Source organism: Belonocnema kinseyi, chromosome 9 (assembly GCF_010883055.1).
Source record: "Belonocnema kinseyi isolate 2016_QV_RU_SX_M_011 chromosome 9, B_treatae_v1, whole genome shotgun sequence".
Taxonomy (NCBI): Eukaryota; Metazoa; Arthropoda; class Insecta; order Hymenoptera; family Cynipidae; genus Belonocnema; species Belonocnema kinseyi.
The window spans coordinates 15,506,346-15,514,087 of record NC_046665.1 but is presented as its reverse complement, the minus strand read 5'-3'; the positions used below and the strand labels follow the sequence as shown (position 1 = coordinate 15,514,087).

Genomic DNA, 7,742 nt, shown 5'->3' with positions numbered 1-7,742 from the left:
AAAGAGGGAGCTCTTCTTAATATTTTGACACCAAAATCATGTCGATAAACCTTACCGACTGCGAGTAAAGCCACCCACGCTTTAACTTGACAGACTGTATGAGAACTAAAAAGAGGATTAGAGTGCAAAACCAAAAATGAAGCTGATAAAGAGGGGAATAGAAATTCATGGGATGAGGATTGTATAAAGAAAAAAGGTCAGAAAGTAATTAAGAAAATAGAAAAAAGAAAAAAATAGTGCCGCATAATATAGGATAAGAACAACGGGTATACTGAGTTGTGTGACCGAAAAAAAGAGGTGGAGCGTAAAGGTTTGAGCAAGAGGCGGACAAGGCTAGGACGGAAGAAGAGGTTAGGAATGTAGTAAATAGGGAGAGAGAAAAGGAGGAATACAAGTAAACCAGAATATTTTAATGATAGAATGAAAAAAATATTAATTTTTTTTGTTTGCTGAGGGAGCGTTCACTTATGATGCCACGCACTGAGGGACAGGGGGGCGGGTTCTTGGCAAGCGTGACAAATCGTGACATATGGGGGGATGGATCATTCTTCGCGTAATATCACGGAGGGTTTTCTTGTTTTTAATTCGCAAGCTAAAAAGTATTAAGTCCATATATCTTATAGCTGTTTGATATGTTCTTTGAGAAGAATAAAAAAGTGTTAATAATCAGGTTTATATTTTTAATTATGTTCATGTGACGATTGATTCTCATAATTGAGAAGATTCCAAAAATTATTTTATAATTATTTTAAAAATGTGAAAGGGGTGGGGGGTTGTAAGTACTTGACGTAATATTATAGGTGGGGGTCTCGTCAATTCATGACTAAGCAAGCTTAAGATACAGCGTGACTCCATATGTGAACGCTCCCTAAGAGGAGTAGAGAGAAAAGATAGGAAAGCAGGAAAATATAGTAGAGAAAGAGATGAGGACGAAGAAATATTAAAGGAAGAAATAGTCAAGGTGTTAGGAATAATAAAAGATGGAAAGGCACCTAGTAAAGATAAGTTTTCAAATGAAGTATTAAAATATGGAGGGACAAAACTGTGAAATAGGGTATAGTGAGGAGAGGGGTGACCAGAGTTATCAAAAGAAGCAGTAGTGATACCAAAAGTAAAGAAAAGTAAAGAAAAGGAGTTTAGAGATTATGAGCGTGTGACGCTGATGCCAAAATTGTATGAAGTATATGGAACTGTTTTGTCGAAGAGATTGTAGAAAAAAGTTAAGAAAAAAAAGGAGCCACCGAATCAGACAGGTTTTAGAAAAAAATGGGAGTGATGGACAACATATATGTTCTGAGCTATCTAGTAAATAAGCAGATTAAAAGGGAAAAAGAGGCAATGACAGCAATGTTTTTGGACTTAAATGCGACGTTTGACTCATTAGGCTAAGGCGAAATAGAAAATGTTATGGTGAAAAAGGTAATAAGAGAGGGATTAATAAAAGAAGTATCGGAAGTTTTTAGAGAGCCAAAAAGCAATGTAAAGGCAGGAGAGGTAGGAGAGTAAGTAGGAGATAGTTCCTGGTTAGTGAGAGGAGTGACTCAAGGATGTTGCCTGAGCTCACTTTTATTTAATATATTAACATCAGTCTTGGAAGAAGAAATTAGGATGAAAGATTGGGCAGGAGTTAAGATAGGGAAGGAAAGATATATAAAGAAGCATACGCAGACGATATAGCGTTGATGACAGAGTATGAAGATAGGATGGTGGAATAAATGAAAGGATTAGAGAAATACTTAGATGAAAAAAAGTTGCATTTAAATGTAGACACGAGAAAGATAATTAGATTTTAGAAAAGGAAGGAGAAGAAAGAATTAACGGGGAGATAGAAAGGAATAAAGTTAAAAGAAGTAAAAGAGTTTAAATATTTTGAAATATATCTTGCAAACGAATGGAAATCATAGAGCTCACATAAGAGAAAGGATAACAAAAGCGCCGATATAGGGAATCTCGCTCGCTCTCTCGCTTGAACTCGTGCTATGGATCGCTCGTTCACTCACTCATTCGCTAACACGTCCCAAATTGCGCTATAGCTGGAAATAGAAATAAGGATAAGATATAAGATTTTATGTAAATAGTTATGAATAACTGTAAATAGCAAAGATAAGATTGTGTAAAAATATGTACGCAGAAGGATAGTAAGGAATGGAAGTCATGTGAGCCCTTAGGGGACACATTAGGAGAAAAGAGTAGAATGCAGGATATGAAAAAAGAAAAAACTACAAAAATTATGCACCCCAAAAAGATCTACAAACTGGTTATCAATCAATTTTTTATAGAACGCGCAGTTTTTTTTTATTCATGAAAAACAACATTGAACATTTTGTACAAACGACACAATCCCAAAAAACTCTAAATTTGTTTATCGAAAGAAGGGCTACAAATTTTATATGAATCGTTTTTTGATTGTCGTTCTTTGAAAAACGACTTAAGATACGAAAAATAAATGAATAGACAAAAGTTTTTCACCCAAACAAATCTATAAATTTGTCATTACTCATTTTTTATGGAACGTGTAGTTTTTGTTTTAATCGTAAGATATAAAAACCAAAAAAGTGAAAAGCCAGATGCTGTGTCACAAAAAATATATATCTACAAATTTCTTATAAACTTTTGTAATAAAATAACAATGAAAAACAAAAAATTAACTTTTTGGAAAAACGGCAAAAGCTACAATGAAATCTAATAACCAACATTTTTCGCCTAAATTATATATATATATATATATATATTTCTTGTAAAATGTCCGAGTTTGACACGACTTGCACTCGCTAGATCCAAATGGTCCAAATTTACGTCCAGAAAATAATTCTGCAGCGTTCGTCCGTGCGCACTTACTCCCTCGCGATAGAAAAACACACTTCATTAAAATTTACATAGATTTTCGTATACTCAACGACCCAAGTAAGTTTATCATTTTACGTAAATTTACTATATCCAACGCCGATCGAATAATTTCCATCATCGGACGTAGTAATTTTACAGTCGACTGAAAATAGAACAACCTACATTTTATTTTCCCATTGTCAGCTGAAGTGAAATTACATTAGATTGCAAATAAGTACTGTAGTATCGAAAGTAGCACGAAAGTTTGAATTTGATTCATGGCTAGCGTAGCGTGTATCTCCGCGGAAGAAACAGATTTAGAGCAGGAAGTGTTCAGTACGCCGAAAGAAGAGATAAAGGAAAGGAAGGCAAGTGGGAAGTATACAAAAACTATAGAAAAGGAAAGATTAAGGGCCAAAAGCATAGGTTCAATAGAAGCATTTATCAAAAGAAAGAGAGGGGAGAGGGAAAGCAGTGAAGAGAAGGAAGATATCGGTGCGAGCGTAAAATATCAGAAAATGTTTAGATCGCCTCCGGAAAAGCAGAGTTTGGTAGCGAAGAGCGAGAAGGTGCTGACGGTAGCGGAGATAAAACTGAAGTTTCGATTAAAAAAGAAAGACTAAAGGAAATTCGAGTAGTGATGATAGAGGTAATGGGGCTTTATAAAGAAAAGCAGGAGAAAAGGGGAGAGGAATTAAAGAAGGAAATTAGGCGGGAAATGGCTGAAGTTAAGAAAGAAATTAAAAAATGGGAAGAAATCAGGGAAAAGTTAGAAATGAGGATGCAGTCATTGGAGCAAAAACTAGAGAAGCAGGAAGAATATAATAATAAAAAGGTAGAGGAGGTGCGAGGTGGGACGAAGAAACTTGAAAGCTCGAACAGGAATTGTGGTGGGGGCGAGAATGGGAATAAGGAGATGGAAAGGCTGAAAAAATAGAACAAAGAATAGAAAGGAAAGAGAGAAAAGAAAGAAAATTAAAAATAGTGATAAAGGGTATAAGATTAGAGGGGAAGGAGCTGAAGGAAGGGGTGGACGTAGTACTAAAAAGGATTGATGCTAAGGTAGAGATAGAGGAAATGCGAAATGTTTGTTAAGGGAAGAGCGAAGAGAGGAGTTAATGGGACTAGTGAAACTAAAGAAATGGGAACATAAGAGGGAGGTGATGACAAAGAAGAGGTTATTATATGGTAGTCCAGAGAGAATAGAGGATTATTTGACATGAGTAGAAAAGAAGATGCAATATAAATTAAGGAAAACAGCGGACGAGGAAAGAAAGAAGGGAAAGAGAACATGGGTTAAGTATGGGAGAATTCAGATAGATGAAGTATAGTGGGATTGGGATGAAGAAAGGGAACAGATAGTAAGAAATGAGGTGCAGGGAAACTAGAAGAGGAAGTAATGGGAGATAGGAAAATAAAAAATAGTAAGAAGGAAACAAGATGAGAAACGAAGTAGGGAAGAATGGAAGTTTTGTTACTGGAATATAGTAGGAATGGAGAGAAATGATAGGAGTTTTTGAGAAATTTGACACAATATGATGTGGTCTTAATAATGGAGACGTGGCTAGATGACAAGGGATGGAAAAGAGTAATCGGAAGGTTACCAAGAGGTTACAAATGGCAAGTGGAAAATGCAAAGAGGAAGAATAAAAAGGGCAGAGCAATAGGGAAATGGTGGTGGGGGTAAGGAATGAATGTATAACAGTGAAAGATAAGAAAGACAGGAATGAACAGAAAGAAGGATTAATAGTAGAAGAGGCAATGATTGGAGGAGCGAAATGGAAGATGGTGGGGATTTATGTGAACGGTAGAAGAGCTTGGAGGAGTTGGGATGGTATATCTTAAACGAAAATATAGAAGGGGATGAAAAAGGAGTATATACACGGTCAGGAAGTGGAAGGGGAACGGTAATTGATTATGTGATAGTGGATGATAAGGTAAGGGAGAAGGTTAAGAAACTAGGGGTGGGTGAATATATTGATTCGGATCACTTTCCCTTAATAGTGACATTAGAGGGACAAAAAAGCAATAGCAATATGAGTAAAATGGGAGCAAATGTGAAAAGTGTAGGAAAAGGGAATTAGTCAAGGGAGGAAAAGAACAGTTTTAGAGAATAAATAAGAAATATTAAAATGGGAAAGGGAAATGTGGACGAGGAGATGGGAAAAATGATAGGAGAAATAAAAATAGGATTAGAGTGAAGAAAAAAAAATGAAGTAAGTAAAGGGGTGAATAGAAGTGGGTGGGATGAGGACTGCAAAGAGAAAAAAGGAGGTCAGAAAGGAATCGAGAAAGTGGAGAAAAGAAAAAAGTAATCGGGAAGAATATAGGAAAAAAAGAAAGAGTATACTGAGTTGTGTTATCAAAAGAAAGAGGAAGAGATTAAAAGGTTTAAGGAAGAGGCGGAGAAGGCTAGGATGGTAAAAGCGGTATGAAAGGTAGTAAATAGAGAAAGAAAAATAAGAAAAAGAGTCAACCAAGATATTGAAATGATAGAATAGAAGAAATATTTTTTTGGATTTGCTAGGAGGCGTAGAGAGAAAAGTTATAAAGGGAGGAAAATATGGTAGAGAAAGAGATGAGAAAAAGGACATTTCAAGGGATGAAACAGTTAAGATTTTAGGAATAATGAAGGATGGAAAAGCACCTGGTATAGATGAGATTCCAAATGAAGTATGGAAATGTGGAGGGGAGGAACTAGAGGAATGGGCATGGATAATGTGTAATAGATTATGAAGAGGAGAGGGGTGGCCAGAGTTATGGAAAAAGAAGTCGTTATGCCAATAGTGAAGAAAGACAAGGGAGAGGAGGAGAAAAATGAGAAGGGTGTGTAATATTCGAGAAGGGGTTATGGAGTGGCAGGACATAGAGTTAGAGCTATTGGTTAAACAAAGAGAAGAGAGATGAACAAAGATTATAGATTCCAGGTACAATAGATGGTATATGATGGTCAAAGGGTTGAAGAAACCAGAATATCTGCAAAAAATAAAAAAGGAATAAAAAAGGAGTAGGGTTTTACGGTTCAGAATGGGAGAAGGAGTGAGAGCATGCAGATATTGCATGGATAAAGAGGAGAATTTATGCAGACTATGTAGATACGAAATGGAGTCATGGGCACATGTATTAGAGAGATGTACAGGAGAGGAAGAGGGACAGTTGAGTGTGGATGAGTGTGTAAGATGGATCTTGGATGGTAGTGGACAGAGAGTGATGTGGATGAAGAAATTGGAAGAAGTAAGGGAAAGCAAGGGAGTAGGGTAGAGTCAAACGGGTGATCCTGAAAAGGGAGAGTAAAAAACGAAATCGTTTTCAATATCGTGGAAAATGCATTTTTTTATGGTAATAGGAAACGGAAGCTCTGGAAGCTCGATCATTTTAGGAATTAATATCACTTCTGTTACTATTGTTTATCCTACGTAACGCGAAAGAGTAGAATATAATTAGTACACAAGTACGAAGTCACATACGGCCCAACATTGGCCCATAGTCAGCAAAAATATTGCCGAAACTCGGGTGCCATTATCGCGCCAATGACGGAATGATAACTATAGCCTGCACTTGGCAGCCAAGGTTTGGTTGCCATTTTCGACCCAACACTGGGAACCAGTATTGGACCAAACCTGGCTGCCATCGTCGCGCCATTGCCGGATTGATAGCTATGGCCTTGACTTGGCAGCCAGGGCTTGGCTGCCCTTGTCGGCCCAACACTGGCTACGTTCTAAGAATATGACAAAAAAGATATTTAAAAAATAAATATTAATTGATTGCGAGTACTTTGAATATAAATATTAATGGTCCTGTTTATATTGAATACATTTATTTTATTTTGAACATTATATTACAAATAAAATTTCTGACACTACGGGGTATCGAACCTACATCTATGTACCTAAATCTATTGCCTAGCAGTCGGACGTGCTAACCACTCCGCTAAACCGAAAAGTTGAAACTCTGTGAAAAAGTCATCCTCATAAGCTGCAGTTCAGAAAAGTTAAAGAACCAAATTTTAAGCTCTCTTTTTCTAATTATTTATTATTATGCGACGAAATGTTAACAGGAATATCAATACCATCATTTTTAAATAAATGATTTAAATCGATTACAATTTTTCTTCGCGTAATATTTCATTTTTTTCCGTTGTAGACTGCCTTACAACTTTTTGCAATGACAGGAAATGTAATTCTTCATAAACATTAAAAAATTTTAATGACAGAACTTAACAAATTTCATCGTGAACTTTGACAATTTTTCAATTAATCTTTTTCATCTTTCGTGTAAGATTTATTTATTAGGTGCTAAAACTGAGGCTTGGCGAAACAAAATGCCGATTCTGGGTCAAGCATCGGGGGAGAATCGACAAATATAAATAGCCAATAAAGGCTGCCAGCACTGGCTCAACATTGGGCCGATTTAAATAAAGCATGGTTTTCCGTGGTAAAAGTGACACTTGGCCCAGTAATGTGCCGTCACTGGGCCAGACTTTGACTGATCCTCATGAAACATGATTCCCGGTACTAAAAGTGAGACTTGGCGCAATAAAGTGCTGATACTGGACCAAGCATCGGCGGAGGATCAGCAAATATAAAAAACTAATATATCCTGCCAGTATTGGCTCAACACTGGGCCGATTAAAATGCCGATATTGGCCCAATAACTTCGGCCGACCTTTGGCTGTCAAAATTGGACCTACACTGGGCCGTGTACTTAGCTCCGGCAATTCGCACTTGGGTAGTTAAGTAAGACTAAGGATGGAATTGTAAATATATGTACAGGGAACGGAGGCCCTCAAAACCGTAAAAGGGAGAGATTAAATATATATATCGTTCTCCCACTCCGACCTCCTGTGCCGCATCTAGGCTCCCCTTTTTAGCTTCTCTTCAAACCTCCATGCTCTCTTAATTTGTCTAGTAACCATA

General features: G+C 36.8%; 1 protein-coding gene across 9 annotated transcripts in view; it reads right to left on the bottom strand.

Moving 5' to 3' along the window:
• Window positions 1–7,742, bottom strand: part of LOC117179929 — a 1,200,486-nt gene that overhangs the window by 597,455 nt on the left and 595,289 nt on the right. The window lies entirely within an intron of this gene.